At 34.9% G+C, this 27,909-nt stretch overlaps 1 pseudogene; it reads right to left on the reverse strand.

The window, feature by feature from the left end:
* The window catches only part of LOC149572972 (uncharacterized), a 42,307-nt pseudogene extending 16,797 nt beyond the window's left edge, over positions 1-25,510 (reverse strand).
* Positions 25,511-27,909: the final 2,399 nt, after the last annotated feature.

Consider the following 27,909-nt stretch of genomic DNA (forward strand, 5'->3'; position numbering starts at 1 on the left):
AGGGCCATTACTAAGTTTGGGAAAAGACCTACAATTGAAGTGGGTGTATTTTCAGGAAATCTGAAACCAGATGAGTTGATCGATTGGATCAATGAACTGGAAGAATACTTTGAGTATGAGGATATCAGGGACCCAGATAGGGTTAAGTTTGCAAAGGCCAAACTAAAAGGCCATGCCAAAATCTGGTGGCAAGAGGTTCAATTGGAAAGAAATAGAAGAGGAAAGGAGAAGATCACAAGATGGGATCGCATGGTGGACAAATTGAAGAAGCAGTTCATTCCTGTCGACTATGAGCTGGATCTGTTTAAGAAGATGCATGCGTTAAAGCAAGCAGGAAGATCAGTCCAAGAATATACAGAGGAGTTTTACCGACTCTTGATTAGAGTAGGGCATGCAGAAGCAAATAAGGAGAAGGTTGCTCATTATATCAGTGGGTTGCGACCTAGCATCTAGGAGGAATTAAGTCTGGTAAGAATGACCAGCGTTGAAGAGGCATGCCAGTTTGCCCTACGAGTTGAAGAGAAGTTGAATAAGAGGTTTGAAGGAAGACAAAGATGGTGCAGTCAAGGAGGAAGGGGAAGTGGTAGATCATCTGAAGGCTGCAATGAAACTCAAAAGAAAAATGAAGATGAGGGTACTAGCAAGAACCAGAGGAATGAGGGTTTCAACCGCTCCCGCGATCAAGACTTTGGAAATCAGAGAGGAAGAGGTAGGGGATGTGGACAAGGAAGAGGAGGCTTCTATGGTACCTATTTCCATTGCAATGAAGAAGGTCATCGTGCCTTTGAATGCCCTCAACGACAAGGAAGGATAGATAGGAGAACTGAGGGCTAAGCTAGGGTTGCTCATGTGGATGAGGATGCACAATCATCACATTCAGAGGATGTAAAAAGAGGAGAGACCTTGGTAAATGAAAGAGTCCTACTAAGTGGTGAGAATGAACTAGGACAATGGAGGAGTTTGTTTCATACTAGATGCAAGTGTGAGGATAAATGTTGTGATGTGATCATTGATGGTGGTAGCACTGATAACCTGGTATTAGAAGAGATGGTCTCTAAGTTGAAGCTCAAGAGGGAGAAACATCCCCAGCCCTATCAGATTTCTTGGGTAAAAGATGATCATAAGGTCCTGGTAAGTGAACAATGTTTAGTAAAATTCAAAATTGGGAGTTACCATGATGAAGTTCTCTGTGATGTTATTTCAATGGATGTTTGCCATCTATTGTTGGGTAGACCATGGCAGTTTGATAGACATGCAATACATGATGGACATGCAAACACATACTCTCTGACAAAGGATGGAGTTCACCACAAATTGAAGCCCATGAAAAAGAAAGGTGAAAAGGTATGTAGCAGTGCTAGGATTTGTCTTGTTGATGGAAGGAAGTTTTTAGACGGCATGAGACATCGGCAGATGTGCTATGCTTTGATTCCTAGGAAAGATAAAGAAGGTAGTAGTGAAATACCAGTTGAAGTTTCAAATTTACTAGGGGAGTTTGGAGATATTATCTCTGATAATGTGCCAGATGGATTGCCACCAGTAAGGCAAATCAGTCATCAGATAGATCTGATTCCAGGAGCTAGTTTGCCTAACAAAGCTACTCATAGGATGACTCCTACTGAAACAAAGGAGCTAAATAGACAGGTTCAAGAGCTATTGAGGAAGGGCTTGATTCAAGAGAGCTTGAGTCCATGTGTAGTACTTGCAGTACTCGCACCAAAGAAGGATGGAGATTGGAGGATGTGTATAGATTCCTGAGCTATAAATAGGATAACCATCAAGTACCAGTTTCCTTTGCCAAGGATGGATGATCTTATGGACTGCTTGAGTGGAGCTCAGTACTTCACAAAGATAGATCTGAAGAGTGGCTATCATTAGATATAGATTTGAGAAGGAGATGAGTGGAAAACAACCTTCAAGACCAAGGAGGGTCTTTATGAGTGGTTAGTCATGCCCTTTGGATTGACAAATGCCCCAAGCACCTTCATGCGGCTCATGAATGAGGTACTTAAGAAGTTCTTGGAAAAATTTGTTATTGTCTGTTTGGATGATATTTTAATTTTTAGCAAGACTTTGGAAGAACATTTACTAAATATTCATACTATCCTTGAAAGGCTAAGGGAAGACAAACTGTTAATTAATCTAAAGAAGTGTGTCTTTGCAAAAAGGGAGTTAGTCTATTTGGGGTTTGTTATATCACTCGAAGGTCTCAAAATGGATCCAGAGGAGGTAAAAGCCATCTTGGAATGGCCTACTCCAAGGTTTGCTACTAAGGTAAGATCATTTCATGGTCTGGTCAGTTTCTACAGGAAGTTTATTAAGAATTTTAGTGGCATATGTGCACCCCTAACTGATACAATAAGAGGGGATAGAAAAGAGTTCAAATGGACTGCAGTGGCTGTGAGAAATTTTGAACTACTGAAGAAGAAGGTGATAGAATAGCCTGTGTTGGCACTTCCAAATTTTAGAAAAGTGATCCAGGTGGACTGTGATGCTAGTGGCAGTGCTATTGGGGCTATATTAAGCCAAGAAGGTAAGCCTATTGCATATTTTAGTGAAAAATTGAATGATGCAAAGAAGAAGTATTCTATTTATGATCAAGAGTTCTATGCAATAGTTCAGGCCTTAAAGAAATGGAGGCATTATTTATTGCCAAAGGAATTTGTTTTGTATACTGATCATCAGGCATTATAGTACCTAAATAGCCAAGGTAAATTGAATTAGAGGCATATGAAGTGGGTAACGTTCTTGCAGAGCTATACATTTGTGTTGAAGCATAGAAGTGGAAAATCTAACAGGGTTGCAGATGCACTAAGTAGGAGGCAGTTATTGCTTATAGTAATGCAGGTTGAAGTAGTTGGATTTGAAGAACTCAAGAATTTGTACCCTGAGGATCCTGATTTTGCTGAAGCATGGAAAGCTTGTAAAGAACCTGTTGCTGTAGATAGAACCAAGTGGTTAGACTATTTGATTCAGGATGGCATGTTGTTCAAAGGTAGTCAATTGTGCATTCCAAGGAGTTCCATGAGGGAAAATCTGATTAAGGAGAAACATAGCGGAGGGATGTCAGCACATTTTGGTCGAGATAAGACCATTTCCATTCTTAGAGAACATTATTTTTGGCCTCAAATTTCATAGGATGTGAAGAAGTTTGTATAGAGTTGCCAGGTTTGTCAAGTTGCCAAGGGGTTTAGTCACAACACTGGCCTATATCAGCCATTGCATGTTCCATCAAGGCCATGGGAGGACATAAGTATGGATTTTGTTCTTGGATTGCCAAGGACACAAAGGGGTAATGACTCAATATTCGTGGTGGTTGATAGGTTCTCCAAAATGGCACATTTCATTCCATGCCACAAAACTCATGATGTTGTCCATATTGCAGACTTGTTTTTCAAAGAGCTGGTAAGACTACATGGTCTTCCAAGGAGTATAGTTTCTGACAGAGATACTAAATTTGTGGGGTATTTCTGGAGGACATTGTTGAAGAAGTTGAGAAAAGACCTAAAATTCAGTTCCACGCATCACCCACAGACTGATGGTCAAACAAAAGTGGTAAATAGAAGTTTGGGCAATTTGCTGAGATGTTTAGTTGGGGATAAGCCCAAGGGATGGGATTGTATTCTACCATAGGCAGAGTTTTCTTATAATAACTCCGTAAATAGGAGTACTAGAAAATCACCATTCCAAATTGTATATGGGAGTAGCCCAAGGACTACACCAGAGCTGAGGAAGATAGAACAAGGGGAGAGGACAAGTGTTGAAGCAGAATAATTTGCTAAACATATCAAGCGTCTACATGAGGAGGTTCAAGCACACATTACCAAGATGAATCAAGAATATAAAGCTAGGGCTGATCAAAGGAGAAGACATAAGGAATTCCAAGTAGGGGATCTAGTCATGGTGCACTTACGAAAAGAAAGATTTCCAGCCAGTACTTACAATAAACTGAAAATGAAAAAATTTGGTCCTTGCAAAATTTTGAAGAAATATGACTCAAGAAATGCATATGAAGTGGAGCTGCCAGATGGTATTCACATTTCTCCCATTTTCAACATTGCAGATTTAACAGAGTATCATGATGATGGTGTAGATGATGAGTTAGTGTTAGAGCCATGTCCAATTCCTGCTTCTAAGAAGGAGGAGATAGAAGACATTCTAGATCATCATGTGGGTAGGAGTACTAGAAACAAGTAGTATGAAGAGTATTTGATCAAATGGAAAGGATGACCTATCGAGGACTCAACTTGGATTTCAGCAGCTGAGGTTTCCCATTTGGGATTTCCTCTACCATCCATAAAGTGATAGGGTCACTTTTCAATCTACCATGGGTGTCTGATGCAGGAGCATCCAGAGGTATATGGGCAATCCTGTGTCACCCAAAAAAATGTACTTAGACTTAGTTTCTATTTCATGTCTTTACATTTTTGGATACCCATTTGGGTCAAATAAAGGTTCCAACTCTCACAGTTCCACTATCAGTGTGTTTGAAAATCCCAAAAAAATAGGAGCATGCAATTTGGCCATCATTTTGGTGACCTAGAAGGTGTGAATTGGCCAGATGAATGTAATTGTGATTTAGAGCATTCCAAAAAAAGAATCAGGTCAAAAGGCCCGACGGTTTGAAAGTTATGGCAGTTTTTCAGGTTTTGGAGACGTCTTAAGAATGCTTCAAAGTTAGGTTAGGGGCATTAAATGACCTCAAAATTAGCCAAAAAATGGGGGATGAGTGAATCTTTTCCATAGGGCTATAGAGTGCTTCAAGAGCTTTCCAAAAATGTAAACTGTTCATCAATCGAAGCTACAGTTCAAAAGTTATGCCTCCCGAAAGTTCGGTTACCATTTCTGGATTCTTCTAGATTTGCACCGACTTCTAACACCACTTTTGGAACCTTCTATTTGGTCGGTGGATGCTTACTAGCACTTTCTAGAATGTACTCCTAGTCCTTAACCCTCAAAGGTCTATTTAAGGAGATTTTTGGCATTGTAAAAGGCAGTTCGAAGTGGAGTTTGAGAGGAGGTGCCATAAGGAGAAATTATCTCCAGATTTATGCTATTGTAAGCCCTTAGGGCATGTTTTGAAGTTTATTTTCTCTGCACTATTTGTACTAGCTTATTTTCTCAGTTAATATAATTTTCCCTTTTCTGTTGATTCCATTCTGTTCTTGGGTTGTGTCCCCATCAATAAACTCCATTCATCTAAGTTTGTCCAATATTGTTTCAAGGTCTTTTATGATAATTTAGAAGAGAGAAAAATTCAAATGACAAAACATTGGATATGGTCAGATAATTGTATAGGACAATTCAAGAATGCTAGAATGTTCTATTGGTTGAGTAGGACACATAGGCAAACTAACATCCAACATGTGTGGAGTTTTTTTGAGGCTGAACATGGTAAATGAGAACATGATGGTGCTAGTGCATGCATGAAGAGAGCCCTTATTAGAGAGCAATTAAAATTTGAGGAAAAAGCTAAATTTAGAAATGCACATGAGATTGTTGAATGGTGTAATAAATATTTATACATGAGATCAAGTCAAAACTCTACAATCAAACATTTCTTCTACCTAGTTGAAGAAAAGAATATCCTTTCAAGATATGACTATGATACAATTAGTGGGTCAGCTAAATGGCATTCATTTAGGAGTTTAGATTCTAACACTTCGACTATATGGACAAGGGAGCTTGCTTATTTTTGTCAATTTTATCTTGTAGGTGAATGGAAAGAATGTGAGAATACAAAATGGGTTGAAGATTGGCAACAAAGATCATTACCACCTACTGACACACATTTTGAAGATGATATAGTAAATGAAAGAAAAAATGTTACTTTTGCATCATAAGACTATGATCATATTTCAGACCTCATAGAACCTAGTATGCACAATTTAATTAGATTTTTTTGTGATATCATGCTTCAATTTATATAATTTACATATGTACTCATGTGATTAAAGTATTTCTATACTTTATCTTATCTTGTAGGACATGTTTATGTTTTTATCGCACCTAGTAATAATGATGAATAGATTGAGTATTGGCTTGCTAGATGTGTGGAACATAAGAAAAAATTGATATGTCATCAAGTAGACGATGATGGTTTTGATTATCTAGTTGGGTCTGTCATTGTAGCTCGTACCTAGCTATGTAGATAGCTAACAAGAAGAAATGGTTTACCAGCATTTGAAGACTACCAAACTGAAAAGAAGATTTTACACTATTCTCATTTGGTTGTGGCAATGAATATCAAATTAGAAAGATACAAAGGGAGACCCACCAATAAGGTATTATGGAAAATTTCAATGGACGAGCACAAGACAATCATAGATGCAATTCAAAAGAGAGAGGATGCAGATGGTATAGTGGGATGACTACATTTAAATCAAACACACGTAAGTTTTTTCTTTATTGTGTTATTTTTATATATGTACTTATATAATTTAATTACATGTATGTATTTTGATATATGTACTTATATATATTCCTCTTATTCAGGTCTCAATTACAACTTATGCAAATTTAAGTGTTAAAATGGATCATGTATCAACATCTTGTGCAATTCCACATAGTGAGTACATAGAATTTACACATATATTTACATAGTTCAGCTACCTCATATTAAATTATCCATTTATTAACATGTGTTTTTGTTTTACAATTTTATTTTATAGGACCTCATGTGAAGAGATGTGTTGAACCAATTTTATATTTTGAGTTCGTGATTCTATATATTTATCATTGACATTATCTTACATATATTTTTAAATATATTGTACAAACAAATTAAAAAATAGGAGTTTCCTTCTATTTGAAAGTTAAAGGTGTGCACTTGATATTATAAATTAATTGTCAATTTAAGTAATGGCCTCATATTTTTTTCATTACTTTTACATTCAAACATGTTTAAATTAATGTTTGTTTGACATTTCAAATTACTATTGATTGTAATTAATAACCCTTCACTTGTACATGATAATTTAAAGATCATTACTCATTGTATTGATTATAAGCTATTGTTATGTTGATAATTTATATGTATGTTTAACCATGTTAACCATGTTAAGTGAGAGAGAGGGAAGGAGGAAGAGAGGGAGAGAGAAGGAGGGAAGGATATGGGGAGGGTTATAAGTGCTTGTAATTTATCAAAAAGGAGTCCCATTATGAAACCTTAGGACAAATTAGCACCTCTTAGGACCCCTTACAACACATTAGTTATAATTATAGTCCTAAAATTAATCTTTTCTAATGTGTCCTAGTACATTCTAATATTTCCAAGAGGTTTTGATGGGTCATATGTGGTCATAAGAAACCTTAGGACCCATTATGACTCCTTGGAACCCATTCATACCATTAACACACTTTATGAACCCTTAGAACGCAATAATCATCATAGGATACACTTTAGGGTTGTAATGTGTCCTATTCAATCCTATTTTTTCCTAAGGAGTTTTAGTGGGTCCTAAGTGGTTCTAGGAATCCTTGAGACTAATTACAACAACCTAAGAACCAATATGACCCATTATGAGCCTTTATAGTCATATTAATCATATGTTCTAAAGGGACATTAGGGATTTTTAGGACCCATTAGTACACATTAGGTCTCATTAGGACACATTAGGATTCACTCACACACTTTAGGACCCATTAGACCCCATTAAAACCTCTTATAACATGTTAACCATTGCAAGACATAGTAATGTGTCCTAAGTGATCCTAATATCTTACAATGGATCATGATTGGTCCTAGTGGTTTGAAAGCAATTAAAATTGTTTTGGGGTGCACATTATGACCATTTAAAACATATAAAAATCCATTAATGCCTCTTAGATAATCTTAACGGGCATTTAAGACACACTAATGGGTTATAATATGCCCTAATGGGTCATAATGTGTCTTAAGGGGTTCTAATGTATTTTAAGTGATCCCATGACCTTTTAGAACCCATTAGGAACCCTTATAATTCATTAGGGGCCATTAGGACTCATAAGAAAAAATTATAACCCCTTTGAACACATTCACCACCATATGATACACTACTATGTCCAAACGCATTACAATAGTTCCTAAGTGGTTGTAATCAGTCCTAATGTTTCCTCTTGGATTTTAAACTATGGTCTTAATATATCATGAAGGGTCATAATGGGTTCTTAGTGGTCCTAGGACATCTTAAGGTCTATTAGGATTCCTTAGAACACATTAACTATAATAAGACACACAAATGGGATGGTAATGATTCTAATGTATCATAAAGGGTCATAATGGATTGTAAATGGCCCCAGGACCCATTAAAAAACCTTAGAATATATTAGGACCAATTAGGACACATTAAAATTACCTCAATTTTATGTGATATTTATCCAATAATCTTTTTGATATTAGTACTAATGCTCTATAAATAGTTAAAATTATGTCAATTAGGATTAGTACTTTAGGTCCTAATTTTATATTAATTTTAGGTATGTTATCCATACATGTGTGTCGTAAGGGGACATAGGAGTCCTAATAGGTCATAATATTTTTTATAGGTTCTAATAAGTCTTAATATGTATTATTAGGATATAATAGGTCTTATTAGGTAATAATAAGTCTTACATTACCAAACAACACATAAGAGCCTCTTATGATACATTTATAGGTAATTAGATCCATATTTACATTAAGGGGACCTAGAGAGTCTTACTCAATCCTAATATATGCTACAGGTTCTAATAGGTCTTAACATGTCTTAGTACATAATAATTAGTCTTACATTAACATAAAACACATAAGGACTCCTTATGATACATTTCTACGTACTCTGATTCATATGTGTGTTAATAGGACTTAGGGAGTCCTACTAGGTCCTAATGTCCAAAGGCATTATAATAGTTCCTAAGTGGTCTTAATAAATCATGAAGGGTCATAATGGGTTCTTAGTGGTCCTAGGACATCTTAGGGCCTATTAGGAACCCTTAGAACACATTAACTATGATAGGACACACAAATGAGATGTTAATGATTGTAATGTATCATAAGGGTTCATAATGTGTGAAAGGAAGGGTACCATCCACAATTTCATAAAAAAATATTCAATCTTTACCTAAATTTTATAAATTTAAATTTTTAGGATGAAAAATATTTATTTAATAATAGGTCAATTTTATTTGTATGAATCTCAATGCATAAATTTGATGTGATATTTATCCAATAAGCTTTTTTATATCAATACTAATGCTCTATAAATAGTTAAAATTATTGTTCATCTAGCATATATACTTACAAAATGTGTCATATGTTCATGAATAAAATATGTTGCAATAAATAAAATGGTGTGAATACTTAAAACATGATGAAACATAATAATATATACCACATACACAAGCATGATAAGAAGTTGTAAAAAAATAGTACATGGTCTAACATACATCATAACATGATCTATGAGGTTAAAAAATACATATATAATATAGTTTTAATTGTCCTAACACAAAGTGTATCAAAATATACAATATGTGTCATAAAAACATAATCTATAGGTGCCAACAAGACCTAATCTATCTGATCAAATGTCCTCTTTACTCCATGCAAAGAGGACTCGGATGGATCATCCTATGTAATATGAGTTATCTCATCATGTGGGACATCTTATGAAGTAGATGGATCACCCTATGTAACATGAGGCACTTTTCATCATGTACATGTTTAATTGAAATGGGTTTCAAAATCAAGCTTCCAAATAAATTAAATATTCACTACATAATAAAATAAATACCACATGAGATGGGTTTCCCTCAGTAATAGGAGGAGGCACACTATGAAAACTATCAAATGTAGTAGTAGTGAGGTCTTGTAATTTACAATACATACATTTTTTTAAATTTGATTTTAGAGCATAATGAACTATACATTATGTAGATAAATCACAATACTGACCTCAAAGGATGATGTAGGTACCTCCATCTAGCTAAGTTTTGTGCTCTCAGCAACACTCATGGTGACATAGTCCTAAAATTATGGATACATAAATGGTGAGTCAAAATTATATATACATGAATAATTACAAAGTATGCAAACTAAAAGGTACATAATATGTACACTACATTTTTTATACACTATAAATTTAACATGTATATATATATATATATATATATATATATATATATATATATATATAATACCTGAGTACTAGCCAATGTCACAGATGTGTCTATAGGTATGCTAGCATGATAATTGTAAGATGAAGTCAAAAATAGACTATATTGAGGCTTGTATAGATGAGTACGGTCTATCTCCTGTTTGTCAAATCAAAACACATAAAATATGTATACATGAGCCAAAATTTTTCAGATTATAAGTTAATAAAAATGTGCATACATAAAAATAGTACAAATTATTTTTCTTCAGTCAAAAGTTCATACCATATGTATTTGAAGTTGTGCCTTAGTGGTAACTAGAGCAAGACTTTTACTGATATCAAACTATGTAGCTGTGGACAATCCCTACAAAATTAGATAAAAAGAACATATGAGCACATGTTATTAAATTTGAGTTTGAATGTACATTTTTATAGCATAATTCAAAGTGCATATCGTATGAGGGATACCAATGTCTGTAGGTCTCAAAAAAAGACTATACTGCCTCCTAGGAGGAATAGTATCATCCATCCTCTGTTATTTCAAAAGTATAAATTAATATGGTTAATACAATTACACATGTATGTAGAAAGTAAATAATTATGTGTACTTTATATTTAAATTAAAATTAAAATTTTACCTACTATTTTTGACTCTCTCCCAGCTATCCTTGCTGCATGAGGTGAACAAATGATGACACATCAATCTCATCACTACCATCACCATGGAAAATGTATATGTCATCATCAAAATCAGCAACCTTAGCATAATGGTCATCATGTGCTACATCAATATCGCTTTGGGGGCCTATGCATATGCCTCCATAGCTAGTACAAATATGTCCAAGTGGACAAACATGTCTCACCTACATCCACTGTTGTACTAAATTTCCTAAAAGGGCACTCAAAGAGGTAAGATTAGATGAAACTACTCAATGATGGTATGGAGCTAGTACAACAAGTGCAGGAAGAGGTACAAGAGGCTAAGCTTGCCTGCAATTTCTCATTCTATCACTCAACTTTTCCCCAGGCCTATCATGAGGCATCCCTCCACCAACCCCCTAAAATGCTTTCATATCAAAATAATTGGGTTTCAAACCCAATTCAAACTCAACCCATAGCTTCCTAAGGAAGTACATGGGCACCTCATGATTAGTATGTGGTGAATGGTCAAATACCATCCACCACCACTCCCAAAAATGTGCTGCTCTAGGTGGATGTGTGCACCACCTAACAAAAATGTGAGGCTTCTTCTCATTAATATCCTCACTCATCTTAGGTTTTAGATAATAGCTTTTAAAATTTCCTTTACCTATATTGAGGTTATGAACCTCTCTATATGATAAGCTATCAGAATAGAAGGCATGCATGGTTTGCCTCCATAATCTGAATGAATCAATATTAGAATCTAAATGTTTTATGGAGTGAATGATGCCTTGCATGATATTTGCAAGGTGTAGTAGGTGGGGAGGGGGGTGGGTCTCATGTCAGATAGCCTCAGTATCATGCATGAGGTCATTAAGGTTACACTTCATGCTTTCACAAAGCTCATATGTGGTGGGTGGTGGAGGTGGGGGGTGGAGGTGGAGATGGAGGGGGTGGAGGTGAGGGTGGGGGAGCGGGAGGCGGTAGTGGTGGGTCCATCAAATATAATCTACATATATGTTTAAACAACATAAAAAATGACAAAATTACTATTTAATAAAATTTAAATCTAAAATATCAATTAAATATAAATGTGCAAAAATTTAAAATCATATCAATTAAATAAATAAAGTTAAATACTTAAGTCTAATTGAACATTAAATACCAAATTTAGATCTAATCATAAAATAATACTCCATAAAAACTATATAGGTTTCTTCAAGGTTTCTTTTCTAAAAATAGGAGCCACCTAGCTAATTGCTTTCATGTACACTTATTTGGTGACACTGGTGGATTTTATTCTCATTATGCATTATATGTTCATCTCAAGATCAAACAAAGTTAAGATTATGGCAAGGTTATGGTTTAAAATTTTGTTATGTTTATGGTTTTCATGTCCTATAATTTCCTTATGAGCTTACATGTACCTTAGAATTAGAATTGAATGAGATAACATGGTCATTTTATACCCTCTAGAAAATGAACTTGTTTTGATCTAATAACATTCGAAGAAGTATATAATAAAACCTCATTGTGTGTCCAACATGGTGATGAATCATGTTGACTTGTAGCCCTCTAGATTACTATGGGCATTGTATGCCTAATTTTGGTGGTTACTTTATGGAATTCTTGAATAATTTTTTCTTACATTTCCCCTTCTCAATGGACAACTACTACTAATTAGTTTTAAGTTTGGGTGGTCATCAGCTATGGCAACTCGCTTTATGTAATTATTTAAGAGTTGACCATTTTTGTATAAGGTGTCATTTGTTGTTTCTATTTGGGAGATAATTCCCTCCATAGTTATTTGGAATATTTGGCTCAAGAGAAACAATAAGTTTCTTTAGGAAAATATCATGAACAATATCTAATGTCATTAATAGGATTGGGCAATATATCTCTAAGGTTTTCATGACATATGTATATGAAAATATTAATCATCCTAAGACATCCAGACATTAAGATAACTTTAATCACAAAAATTTGCCTCTTTAAAATCCAACCCTTCTTAATGGTCTAGAAAACAAGTTAATAAGTATGAATCTTTGGCCCAAGTTGTTTGGTCTCCTTCCCCAGTAGGGAATTATAAGTTTTTTGATGATTATTTTAGGGTTGATCTTAGTTTGTCTTGTGATCATCTTGTAAAAATGGATTTATCTAGCTCAATCATTAAAGTCATTTCCAATAAACTTCATGTAGTTAATTTCTAATAATGTGGATAAAATAGAAGCTTTAATCTTAGATATTTCATCTTCTCTTACATCATATATCAAATATTTATCATCAAGGGGGATTATATGGTCATTTATCATGCACTTTTTAATACAATAAATTATTCTTAGAAGTTTTAATATTATTTGGATGAAGTTCCTTTTCATCCCCATAAATTATCTCAATACAATATTAAACTTTTTTATCATGAAACTAATAATATTGCTAATTTTATTGAAAATAATACCAATGACAATGATCTCCCTTTGGAAGATGTTGAGGTGGACTCATTACCTTATTTCCTCTCACTCTTCCATTTTCTCCATAATGACCAACTAGCATGTTCATATTTATATTCCTAACTTAAATGACTACAAAATGCACCTTGATATAGTCTTGTGCACTCTTGACAACTTCCAAGGATTGGAAATCTTTTCCACTTTCCATATTGACACGAGATTAGTCTCCTAAAGATTATTAGGCCTTTTCATAAGATAAATTGATCACACTCTTGAAAAATGGATTGGAAAAGGAAAGTAATTGCATGTTGAAGAATTATTATACTTTTGGATTCATCAAAGAAGAATGGGAAAGTAATTGCACTAAAAAAATTAAAGAATGAGAAATTCTTATATGTTCAATAAGTTGGTTGTTGTTCTATATTTTTATTTTTAAAAATGATTTCAATTCCCAAGTGAATTTAAGATATATTATTTGATTTTAAATAGTGAATATTATAGTATATTGAATTTAAAGAATTTGAGATATATTATTTGATATAGAGGTAGATAGAAGTATATATGAAGATACATAGATAGAAGATTTAACGTTTAGTCCATAACTTAGTTAGTCTAAGGGTTAAGAATTTAGGATATAAAGGTTTAGGATCGGGGTTAGACTTGAAATAATTAGAATTTAAAACTTAATGTCAAGGTTTAATATTCTGTAAATTAGGTGCATGTAATCATAAAATGGATGTAATCATGAACTCAAGTAACACTAAATAAACCTTACATGATGCTAGAAATCTATAAATGTAATGAGATTATGATCTTGTAATACATGGATTAGCTCTCAAATGTCCATAATTCACTTAGAAGCACTTGCAAATAACCTAGAATGATTTGCATAACCTTATTACAAAAAATGTAGATATCTCAAAAGCTTGAGTTGATGGCACATTTATAGAAATCTCTAGGAGTTCAATGGTTTGGATTCATTCTCCATGGGTCGGGGAGGTTGAATCCTTGATTGATCAATACATGATTAAGCTTTATTGGTGGGAATTAATTTCATTTTCCATTAGTGATTATATGGATAATTGATCATTTTAATTAATTCATTTAATTAATAGTTCTAGCCATAGGATTTAAAAACTTGATTTGATTAATTATGTTAGGATTAATTAATGAATCAATGCCCCTTTTTTAAAATTGATTTTTTATATTAAATTATTGATGTTTTATCATGGGCCTCTAGAGTAGGAAGCCAAAGGAGATCCCACATAAGAAGATGTCATTAGGAGAATCTAGAGAATATTGAGAGTATCACAGTACCAAGTGATAGCCTAGACATAGATGGTCATCTGAGCTAGCATGGTAATTGATCATGACATGCAAAGCTAAATTCTCAACTAAGGATTACATAGGGTGAGGCCACTTATCATAACTCTAGAGAGGCTTACTATTATGATGAATTCTCAACAACTATTCTAGTGGAAAGACAAATTATTCACTTCTCTATATATTCTTAGGCATCCAAGGGTGTATAGTCCCTCCTACTCGCATTGATGTTCCACCTCCACCTCTTGATGGTGAGGGAGGGTTATTTAATTAGATTCTTGATTCCTTCTTCTCTTCTAATTTTTTTATGATATATCATTATCTTTGTGTCATTTTGAGACCTTGATATTGATAATGCTCCAATATCACTCATTTTTTTATATTTTACTTATATCACCCCCATACATTGATAGTATATGTGATGATTACAAATATTATTTGATCTCACTACATGTGTCATGATCAATTTTTCTAGTTTATACATGAGATGCTCCTATATGGTGTTTTTCTTTTCTTATAATATCGTGTTATATATAATTTACCTAAGTACCCTTCTTGATTATCTATGATGGATGTAGTAAATGACATGTCTCTATATGATTCTCTTGATATGATATGCATGGATAATATAATGAAAAAATTTAATCCTTCCTATGCAATAAATGATGTAATTAGATATTTAAATGTTTTTAGATTCATATGACATGTAGATGTAGATATGATGCTCCTCTAGGATAATAGTTTATCATTTGAGGTTACAATTATGGTTTCACATTTATAATTAGTACTTGGTTCTTAGGATAGTTATTCAATTATTTATATATTAGGGTGTAGGTTTTAGCAAATCAAGATTATGGTTAGGATAATAGTAAGAGTTATGATTAGAGTTTTGGTTAAAATTGGGATTATAGTTAATCTTAAATGACGCCCAGCCAAGGGATCCAAAGAACTAATCTAAGGTTTTACTAAGCAAGAAATAACATGTACAATAATTTACATAAAAAACATAAGAGATTACATTCCTTAACGAGGACATTTACATTTCATTTTTAAATAATTATAAGTACTAGAAATAAAATAAATAACACATCCACATGAAAGAATGACTACTTGAGTTCAATCCATTTAAATAATATACATTTGTTCCAAATGCCACTTGGAAAATTAATTCGGAATGCACAATCATCCACTGTACATGTCATAGGGTATGAAACGTTGAAAGAATATACATTTATAAAATAGTTTACATCATCCATTTTCAATCCATGAAACAAAGTACAATACAATAAGTAAAATCATTAAATGATAAGTTTTGTGTTTGGATCCCTTGGTGGAGTGTTACATGATTAAATACTTAGTTATATGTTTAGAGTTTTTTTGTACACAACTATATGGTTAGGTCAAGGTTAGAGTTAGTTTAAATACTTTCTTTGTTATATAGTTTGCAAAATAATCTAGATAATTAATCACTAGTTATTTGAAATCAATATTTATTTGTAATTAAATATTTAAACAATGAATTTACATCTAATCTAATCATTCAACATTGTAATAAATACATAAATTAAATACATTTAAAAACATCTAAAATAATAATTTTTAAAGGAACATCTACAAAACTATTATTTAAATTAATAGATAAGATAATACTCATTAAAAATGTAAATTTACAATTTTACATATATTAAATTTGAAAAAAATAATAAATTGACATACATATAAAATGTAAAACCAAAAATAATTAAGTAAAATAGTACAAAACAAATTAAAATACCTGGTATATCAAAAAATAGCAGTAGGGGGCAGTCGGTAGAGGTAAAAAATGGGCTCTCGTATCGCTCTCAAATTATGCTCCCATTTTCTAGATGTGAAAATGACCCCCAAAATGTATGAAATAGGGTAGTTGTAAGTTTTAAGAATCGGATACCCGATATTTTACAAATTGACCTAATTTTTAAGTGGTTCAGGCACTCGATCCACTTTTCAATAATTGAGTACCTATTTCTAAGAAGTACAATACCATGAATTTGACTTTCATGAAATTATGACCCAACTTCTTGTAGGTACCCAATGGTTGCTATGTTGCAACCAGAAGTTACAAGTTCTTTTATCACACATGACATAGTTACCACCATAAAAAAACATGGTGGGAACAACTCCAAAGATGGGCACCAAGATTTTAATTTCTATTGATGAAATTGGTAGCATGATGGTATGTCAAAAGTGTTAGTTGTAGTAAAGGAGGTATCAAGGAAAGAATGTGTTATTTTTTCTTTTCATGATGCCATATTTCTGAAGAGTCATGCTGGTCACTATCTCGCTGCCAAAACTTGTGAGAACTTTGTTAGTAGCAACATGGCAACCCCCTGTGAAATTATAATGAGGTGGGATTTGATTAAAAGATAGTTCCATAGAGACGACTTATCATAAAGAGCCCCACCAACATGGAAAAGTTGGTATTGTATCATGAGCCATGTGGATTTGCACTCAGAAAAGATGTTGGGTGATTGGTATCATCAAATCTCCCCTAGATTGATGGTAGGCACAATTTTGCTATAGGAACTTGATTAAATTTTAGTGCACATGACATGGCAACCAAAGTAAAGTTTAAAGAGCTCTAATGTTAGGAAAGGTGAAGTTGGTGTAAGATCAAGGAGGTAAGAAACATGGTATAAGATGTTATGATGGGGGCCTAGAAAATTATAAAATTAAGATGTTTTTGATTAGATAAACATGTTTTACAGGGATCCTGAAACCCAAAAGTTAAAACATATAAGGCTGGTAATAAGCGTGAAAGCCTAGCCAAAAAAGTATAAGTTCAAAGGCTGAAAATAATCATAAAGCCCAGCCAAAAAGTAGAGTTCTAAGAAAAGACCAGGAAAAAAGACAAGTAATACCATGGCCTCAAGCCAAAAAGAAAGCCAAAAGAAAAAGAAAAACAAAAGAACAAGCGAGAGTTATTCCTCACTCTTTCACTCCAGCTCTTGAATAACCTGTGCAACCTTGAAGGCTAGTTGATTCTCCTCCACTTCCAGCTATTGCGCACTTTGCGCCCTTTGGTCCCCCTAGTCCTGATCAGGAATGGTGTTGTTCTTTGTAGAGTTGTCCTCCATTCTGGCTTCATCCCTATCTTTTCCTTCCTCATCATCCTACATTTCTTTGTCTTTGATCTATCCTGTAAGAGAGATAGTGTCGTTGTTAATGGAGGTTAACAAAGAGAACATTTGATTCACAAGGTTGTGGTTGTAGTTCTCCAAGTTGTGTATCCTTCTTTCCACCAGACTGAGCTTATCAGCCGAATTTGTCCTCCTGTTAGCATCCATCCCATTCCTTGTTGCCTCAATATGTCTCACCTATTCTTTGACCTCCTCTAACTCATGGAAAAAGAATTTGATTGATCTAAAATTATCAATCATGTTGTTACGAGAATTATTCAAGAGGTTCATCCCTATCTCCCTGGCTCTATCCAAAATAGCCACTATCATCGGGTCAATGAGTTCTTCCAGCCACTATTCCTCTTGATTTTCCACGAGGATTTGGGGATTCATGGCCTCCCTGAAGATGCCCATCTTTGAAGTCTTGACATTAAATTTTATCGAAGCTTTCCTCCTATCATTGACCCACACTTCCCCTTCTGCATACCCTACATTCTCCTCTCTCAAGCGAAAAATTTGTTCAAGATTTTCTTATACTTATCGATTAGCTATGGCATCTGCAAGCACCAATAGCACCAAGGCGAAGAGGGGTTCAAAAATGCTAGTAAAGGGTATAGAATGGAATGCACCCTATTTCAAAATTATTTCGACCATTGCAAAATCACTCGACCCAAATGGAGCTCAATCACAAATTCCACCTAAGGTACTTCTTATCAATGATATTCATACTCATTTCAAATGTTCTATTCAAGAAATTGGAAACCTAGAAATGGATAATACCTTAGGTGAAATGAGTGTAAATGGCTCTCTGAAACTCAAATTCAAGCATCTTGAAACCAAAGGCTTGACTCATATCTTGCATATGCCTAGAAAATTTCAAACCAAATGGATCAGGTATATTTTGACTCAGGTGCATAATGGGAAATTATGGTCAAAGTAGCTAGTGTTAATCAAAAAGAACATGATTCAAAAAAGTACAGGTCTCCCTATGCTCAGCAAAGCTAAAGCCACCAGAACCCTAGGTCAAGAGGAGTTACAGAAGCAAACCCTAACTGAGTGGGATGGTAGAGGTTTAAAGGTCAACACTGTATCAGATGTCAAACTAAGATTTGGCATTCATGTAATTGCCCACAAAATCTATAGCTCTAGTCGACTGAACAGTGTACCTTGCAAAGCTGTGGATTTGGCCTTAAAAATTGTAAAGAAAAACCTTGAATTTGATCTGTTAGAAGTATTGTTGAGACAATTGAATAAAAATATGGATAGTATAAGGACTTCCAAGAATAACCCTTGTAAATTCGGTTCTCTATTGATCTGTTTATTTTTCTATGTTCAAAAATTCTTTCTATCTAAAGGAACTATCGTATGGAGAAAAGACATTCCAATTTTGTATTAGATAAATGAGTTTGCAGTAGAGATGGGTGAAAATTTTGACAAAGTCATGGATAAGTATTTTAAAAACTTCAAGGAAAGAATGAATAACAGGTTTTGAATCCCTCCAAAACTAGTTGAAGATTTCAGAGATGATGTATGCTTTATGGTTGACTGTGACAATGTATACATTTAGGAAGTCAGACCCTGAGTTGCATGGGTGAAACCTCTTCCCTATGAGGTAAATATTGATGAAGCCAAAGACATCATAGAAGCACTGGTAAATGAGCCAGTAGACCCAAGGCAACCAATTTTTGGAACTTATGATGAAGCAAAGGCCAGAATTGAGCTTGAAATCAAGCTACCATAGGCCATAAGCAAAGGTAAGAGGAAGATAGCCAAATTAAAAACTACTATCAGCCCTCTTCTGTTAACAGAAGGAAAAGGTGAGGATGAAGGAGATGATGAAGAAGAAGGAAGAGAAGAAGAAAATGAAGAACAAGAATCTGAAGAAGAACCATCAAAGAAGAAAGGTAAGGTAATCATTACCAAACCTAAGAAGAAGCCTACTACGGTATTCACCAGAAGGACTAGAAAAGGTAAGCAAGAACCTATACTAGTCAGGCCTGCACCAAAATTTGAGGAAAGGATTAAACAATTGGAAGAAGGAGTTGGCATCAAAAATTTCAAGGCATTAAAATTTGAAACAAGAACAGATGTTGAGAAAATGCAGATTGAGGAACTGATACTCAGCAAGATGGGTAAATGGAAATACTCCCTGGACCAGCTTGCCTCCAAAATCTCAAAAGAACTATTGGAGAGATTGCAACTGAGATGGGAGTCAGCCACCCAAATGGTAAAAGACATCTCTGAAGAATCTCAAACCAAGTCTCACTAGAGCAGAAATAAAGACTGAAATGAAAAAACATGAAGGTAAAATGATGATCAGATTTCACACCTGTTTGATTTTAATCAAAGACATTGAGCATGTTGTAAATGATGCTACAAACATGTGAAAGAATATCTATCATCTACAAAAGCCTTGTGAAGATCCAGTTGAGGTCAAGGATGATGATAGCAGTGATAGTGATGATGTTAATGTTACTCTATCCATCACTGTCTCACCAGGAGAGTTGCATGCACTAATGGAAGAAGACAAGGAGGAAGAAGCTAAAGAGGAAGATAAGGAGGAAGATGATCCAGTGAAAATTTTTGCAGCAGTTATTGCATCCCTTCCTCACTCTCCATCAAAAATAGTTTCATCCATTAAGGAGATAGCTTCTACAAGTGAGACTATGAGCACAATTGCCACATCAATTGCTCAATCTTCACCAGCCTCCTCCCAGCTCTAGGTATCTGAAATAGATGTGCAAAGCACTTCATCTACCAAGTTGAATGTTACTTCTTTAGTTATCGAGCCAACCTCCTCAGCTCCATCATCATCAATCAGTATAACAGTAAGTTCTACAATTTTGTCAGTTCCAGCTTGTTCTAAAATTTTGTCAGCATTATTTGCAACTACTTCAAATCCAATTAGTTTAGATACTAAATTACCAAGTGTATCATCATTTTTGGAAAGTATTCCAATTTTTGATTTGGTAAATACTTCTATTGGCATTCAATCCTCAACTCCTATCCCAATTTTTACTGCTAGTCCTTCCATCTCCACTATTGTGTCTATTCCTAATGTCAGACCAGTCATCACAGAATTCAAACAAAAGCATCCATTAAGACTTCTCATCACTAGAAAGGAAATTCTAAAAGATATTGACTTAGACACAGAGATAGTGATTCCAAATATTGACTATGAAAATGCTACCATTGAAGAGATGAGGTATGCTAGTCAACTAATAGAGATGAAAGCTACGCAGAAGTAGTTAAGATCTGAAAGGGATAAGGAATATAGAATAATTGAGAATACCAAGAATATAATTACAAATGCTATAGGTGTTGAAGTAGATTCTACTCAACACATTTTGATTCAGTTAGAAGAGGTTGTAAATAAATTCAATGAGGACACCTCTGGTCAAGAAAAATTGATTGAAAAGGCTAAAAGGAAATTTGATAATAATGTTCTTGAGCACATTGCAATAAAATAGGCAGAATTGTCCATCATTTTGGCCAATCTTGAAATTTTTTTTAATAATGTAACTTCACTTTTTGCCAAACTTTGTGATGTTATCGAGTACACCAAGGAGATCAAAGAAAAATGGAATAAAATTGATGAGGATATGAAGGTCAATGCCCAAATGTTGCAACTTGACCCCAATTCAAGTTCATCCCATCATTTTAGAATCAGATTTTTGTCAGAAAAGTAGGCAAAATTGTTGAGAGAGGAAAAAAGGATCAGGTCTACCTTGATTGACATTCAGAATATGATCCTTCCTATCATGGACACAATGCAAAAACACATTATCTACTCCAAAACATTGATCCATGATAACAATTTTTCAATTGGAGATCATGTGATCGAACTTTCAACTGAAGTTCAAATAGAACTCTCCACCTGCACAATTTTGCAAGAAAATTGGGATAAGACTTTGGCTCTTATTCTGAAGGTACACTCTGAGTTTATCTCTCATTTTGGTGTCTCTGTGTAAATACATATTGTGTAATTTGGCATTATTGTCAAAAAGGGGGAGATATATGTAAATAAGGAAGCCATGTGTAAAGATAGAGATACTTTTAAATACTCTATGCATATTGTATGGGGGAGATATATGTAAATTAGTACGTCAAAGTTTGCACATAAGTTTTGGCTCATAAGTGTTTTTGTCAATAATGCCAAAGGGAGAGATTGTTGCAATTATGATATATTTGTCATTAGTGCAAAAACTTATTCAATTTTGAATGCTTATCTAGCTCATCACTTAGTCTACAGTGTATACCAAGCATTCAGTGGTTACCTTATAAGTTCAATAGGTAAACAGTTCTCACCGAGCATTCTAGAGGATACTAAGTAAATGAGAAGTTCAGCAATGTTTACTGAGTGAAAAAGGTAAACAAAGGTCGCAGTGTTTACCAAGTGAAAAAGGTAAACAAACGACTCAATGTTTACTGAGTGAAAAAGGTAAAAAAAGGACTCAGTGTTTACCAAGTGAAAAAAGGTAAATGAAGGACTTAGTGTTCACCGAGCACAACAAGGTAAATGAAGAAGTTAGTTTCTACCGAGTGACACTATATCTACCGAGTCACCAATGGTTACCAAGTTCCAAGGAATGTTGTGTGGCTAGTATGAACTGAGCCTCTACTCCTACCGAGTGCATGAAGATGCCGAGTAATGTAGTGGATGCTGAGTATCAGAAGGTCACTGAGTCAGTTCAGTGAACCTGAGTTATTTACTATTAGGCCGACTTAGTAATTTTTTATTCACTTGTGTTTTGGCCGACCTTGAAATTATAAATATTGGAAGGGTATATATGTAATGTATGATATAATTTGCAATATGATGTGTGTATGAAATGAAGAGAGTGATATTCACAGGAAAATCAGCAGTAGAGTAAAAGGAATACAACAAGGTCAACATAGGAACAAAAAAGTTATATCTATCACATTAGGTGATCAATGCAAAAAGGATCTTATCAAAAAATAGTTGTAAGTAGATCCACTACTTCATCCTAATAGGTGAATCAATTTATAAATCCTTTAATAGGGTAGACTTAATAGTCTTTTTGTAAATCTCCTAACAGAGTGCATACTTCACTATATGTTTGTAAATCCTCTAAAAAGGTGGATCTAGCAGTCCTACTTGCTCCTAACAAGGAAGATCACCAAAAGTGATCATTGTAAGTCTTAATAGACCAACTTTATACTGTAGTATTGAAGTTTTCTAGGCATCATCCCCACCCTAGTTTTATTTTCTATTTGGAAGGTTTCTGGGTCACCAAATCTTTGTTTATATGTGCAATGAATGTTTAATCTTTCATTTATGCAGTAGATTAGCTGAATGAATGATGAATGGTTAAAATGCTGAATTGTTTAAAAATTTTATAAGTTACTAATTCACCCCTGCCCTTCTTAGTAACCTATCTTATCCTGAATATTTTTAACACCATTAACTAATATAGCTAGAGAGGGAGTGGTGACCAGCTGGGAGATTAGCTTACATGATTTGACATCAAATCCAAAAGCCTTCAACACCAAGTCCAAAAAAGACCAATCAACCCGATCATAAGCTTTGGACATGTCTAGTTTGAGTAACATCCCTTCTCTCTTTCCAACTTCCATGGAGTGAATCACTTCATGCACCATAATAATAGAATCTAAAATCTATCTTTCTGGAACAAAACTAGATTGTTGCTAAGAAATAATTAGGGGGAGAAGCTTAAGCAGCCTCAAAGTGAGCACCTTCGTGATGATTTTATAAAAGGAGTTGCATAAACTGATGGGTTTGAACTTATCCAAAGTGTCTGCTTCTGGCACTTTGGGAATAATAACTAAGAATGTAGAGTTTATTTCCTTCAGAATACTTCTAGCTCCAAATAATTCTTGAACCACCTTCACAACATCCTTCATAATGATAGGCCAATACATTTGGAAAAAGAAGGTGGGAAAACTATCAGGGCTAGGCAATTTATTTGTCAAAAGAGAAAAAAGAGCTTCTCTTACTTCAAAATCAAAAGCAATGGCCTACAGTAGATTATTATGGTGCGGTTAGAGGATCTAAGGAATACAAGAAACAATATCATCCTGGACCACTTTAGAGAGAAAAGGATCCCGAGATAGTAGGGAGGAGAAAAAAGAAACAACTTCATTTGATATATCTTCTTCCTTTGTCAGCACACACTAGTGTTTCTTCAAGCCAGAAATCCTGTTATTTGCTCTATGTTTAAGAGTAGTTAAATGGAAAAACTTTGTGTTTTGGTCTCCTTCCTTGAGCCAATTGATTCTAGATCTTTGCCTCCAGAACTTTTCCTCTTCGCTAATGATGTCATGTAAATCAGACAAGATGGATAACTCTTCTTCCCTATTCAAGGCATCATACCCATTTTCCTGCATGGAGGCTTGGATAGAAGAGAGATTTTCAGAGAGATCCTCTTTAAGAGAGAATATATGATCGAAATCTGACTTATTCCAAGCTTTTACCATCCTTTTAACATTGTTGAGTTAGCAACCCTAAACATAGTAGTGCCTTCCACTTCTATACTCCACCAGACCTTAATTCTTTCTAAAAGGTTAGGGTGGGAAGTCCACTTTTTCTCAAAATAGAAGGGAGGAGGTCTAAAAGGATCAGAAGGAAAAATTGAGAGCAAGATAGGGGAGTGGTCAGACCCAACTCTAGGCAAAAGAGCTAACTTGCAAGAGGAAGACTATAGCCAATCAGGAGAAATGAGAGCTCTATCTAGTCTAACTCGAATATAATCCTTGCCTATGCATTTATTGGACCAAGTGAAGTCACCTCCCATTAGGCCTAGATCCAGAAAAGCCAATCCATTGATGAAGTTAGAAAGGTCATGCTTGCTATCCTAGTCCTAGGGCAAACCACCCTTCTTCTCCTTGTCTAGAAGAGGGGTATTGAAGTCTCCCATAATTATTCCTTTCTTGATGTTGCTATTCTATACCAGCCCTTCTGCTCTAGACTAGTGGGACTTTCTATCTCTCTTGTTATTGGGAGCATATATATTGAGAAAAAACCAAAATTCATTGGAATGGATATGGAACACTTTACAAAAAAGAATGTTACCTACATTGAAGACTGATTCCACCCTAAAAAGTTTGGTCTTGAATAATGTCAGCAGACCCCCAGAGGCTCCATCAGAGTCTAATGCCTCCCTGCTCATCAGGTTACTAAACTTAATATTTATCAATGAATCCTTTTTCATTTTTGTTTCTTGGATCATCAAAATGTCAGGTCTCTGGTCTCTAATTAGATTCCTAATAATTTCCTATTTATGGGCACCATTTAGGCTTCTAATGTTCCATGAGATGATCTTCATTTTTTATTCTTAGGAAAATCCTTCAGAGTGCTTTGGTGCCCATTTTCCAAACATCTTCTAGTCTCCTCCTCTCTAGACTCCCTCTCTAATTTTCTACCTACTTTGGTAGTAGAGCCCACATCTAGTTTGTAGCTACTCCCGATCACCATAGGAGAAGCTATAGACAAATCTCTAATTTGTTTCTTCGTGGGTGTCTCTCCCTTCTTTTCAAACTTCAAGGATCTAGAAGCCTTGTGACCATTCTTTGGGGTGCTTAGAAGATCTACCCTTTGGTCCAGATCTTTCACCTTCAAGGATCTAGAAGCCTTGTGACCATTCTTTGGCGTGCTAAGAAGATCTACCCTTTGGTCCAGATCTTTCACCAAGTCCTCATTTTTTCTTGTTCTGGTAGCTCCTTCTCTAGTGGAAACCAAGTTTTCCTCTAGGTACTGAAAGACGATAATTTCCTTATTTTCTCTTTCCTTTTCCTCCTCTGTGGAACCCAGTTCAAGCTCTTCCTCGCTAGGAAAGTTGTCCATCCCAAACTCCAGAAAACTTTTCTACGAGGCAACCTTACCTTCCGCTTCTCTAGGCATGAGGATCCTTTCCTCAACCTGGTCATCCTCAATCTGTTGAGAGGCATCTAAAGGTAAATAGGAACTTGGTCTTGACTTGAATAACTCCCCTTCTTTTCTTGCCATGCCCTAAGGCTCTTGGTTAGTCATCTTTGGAGCATCTACTACTTTTTGGGTCCCTGGAGAAAGGCCCTTCTGGCCCTATTTAGTGGGCTTCTTTTTCCAAACTTTCTTCATCCTCATTTGAGAAGAAGAAGGAGGATTCTTCTTCTTAGCAATCTTAGCTTTCGGGCACCGAAAAGCCTTATGACCTATTTTAAGACAATGAAAACACCCAAAAGGGACACTCTCATAGTCCATTTGCTAATATGAGTGTCATGTTTGGACTAAAAACATACCACTTCAGGCATATCATCCCCTTCCCTTACACCTACATAGATCCTCGCATAGGTCAGCCTACTCTTAGAAGTTGTAATAGGGTCAATGGAGAGAAGCTCTCTGAAAGAGCTTGCCACTCCCTTAAAGATATCCTCATTCTAGAACTCCAATGGCAGCTTAGGGAGTCCGACCCATACTAGAGCTTGCTGAAAGAAGGATTCATTTAAGTCTAGTTTAGACGACCATTTTTAAAGCACCAGGGTGGCCCTCCCAAAGCTCCAAGGGCCTTTACATAGAATGTCAGCCATGTCCTCTTGACAGGTGAACTCAAAAGAGAGAAAACCCTTAGCCATTGTAGTGACACTAACCTGACCTTTCAAGCTCCATTTTTTCAAAGTGTAGGCCCAAAGCACATCAATATTTGGTCTCAGACCAATAAACTTCCCGAGGAGCATTGAGGCCATAGAGGCAATGATGTGGTCAACAATCTCGTTTGGAATAGCAATCATGCAAGAACCCTTTTCTAGACCTAACAAAACCTTAAGTAGAGGGAAAGGGGACTTACTAGATGGCTTGACACTAAAGAGTGAGGCCCATTTTGTTGGGAGATTCTCTGGTATGTCCTCACATGGGTCCCCATCCGCTGACTCCTCTTCGCTACCTGCCTGGATCCCCTCCTGCATACCTGGTGTCCAAGATCTACTTCCCTAGATTTTTTTGTAACATTAGAAGGCATATTTTAAAGATTTATGATGCTATAGAAATTTTCCTTATTCGTAACATTGGGTTTTCATAAGCTCAAGAAGCTCAGTTTGAAGAGATAAGATAAGATTTTACAAAGTTATTTTTCATAAGATCATAAAGAAAGGAAAGGTCAGTGCCAATGCCATGACAATAAAGGAATTGTAAGATTGTAGAAGGGTTTGTCATGGTTTCTAATGAGTTGACAAGGGTTTTTTCAAAGGGTTTCGTAACATCAGGAAACTATTTTTTTAGTGATAATATAATACAAGAGGTCTTTTCATTACTCATGATCGTAGCATTGGGGAGCCTAGATTATTAAAGTAAGATGTTACACAAAGGCCATTATCATAGGATCGTAATGTTGGGAGATTGTAAATCTAAAACAAGAGGCATACAATGTTAAGATAATGTGGAAGCCTACCTAGGTTGTCAGAAAATCAAAACTTGACACATGGAAAGTCAACCAATTTTTGACCTAGGGTGGCAGATATATTTGATAGAAAATGCAGCAATAGGGCATGGTTTTGTGTAGTGTCAAATAGAGTGAGTGAATAATTTTATTTTTAGATGTAGTCTCTAAGTAAGGATCATATTTTCCAATTGAGAGGGGATATGGTAGAAAATCATATAGAATCAATTTCTAAATGACCACCAAAGAAAAGGTAAATATCTCAAAGGAAATTGCAGAGACAATTGAGAATTTCATGACCATGAGAAGATGAAGAAAAAGAGAATTAAATTAAAGGCTCTTGCTTATCTAATATTTTCCAATAAAGTATTTGTTCTCATCACTCTAAGGAGATAATTTTCAAAATAGTTATTTGGTTGTGAGGAGATTTGATTCTCGGCCACCAAGAAAGAAGAAATACATTTCAACAATAGCAATAGGAAGAGTTTCAAATGGACACATGGCATCATCAAATTTAATCTAGAAACTTCTTTTTATCTATATATTCTCTCCTTCTCTCATTTTCAAGGGTTCCAATTTTTACTGTGAGACCAGGTTGTTGGTTGGTTTTACTTCCTGTCTATTGAGCAAAGCTCTAGCTATGAAGGCCACATGTCCATTCTTGTGAAAGTTTTTGGGTCCATTTCATTTCTTTTTTCTCTAAGATAATGAAAATTGGTTATAGATCATGTGACATATCTTGAGTTTCATTTAGTGTTACCAATTAATGTATTTAGTCTTTCCAAGGATAAATACAAAAGTAGATTTACAATGAATTATCTATGTTCTCTTA

Source organism: Cupressus sempervirens, chromosome 2 (assembly GCF_028749045.1).
Source record: "Cupressus sempervirens isolate cs-2001-9-10 chromosome 2, ASM2874904v1, whole genome shotgun sequence".
Classification (NCBI taxonomy): Eukaryota; Viridiplantae; Streptophyta; class Pinopsida; order Cupressales; family Cupressaceae; genus Cupressus; species Cupressus sempervirens.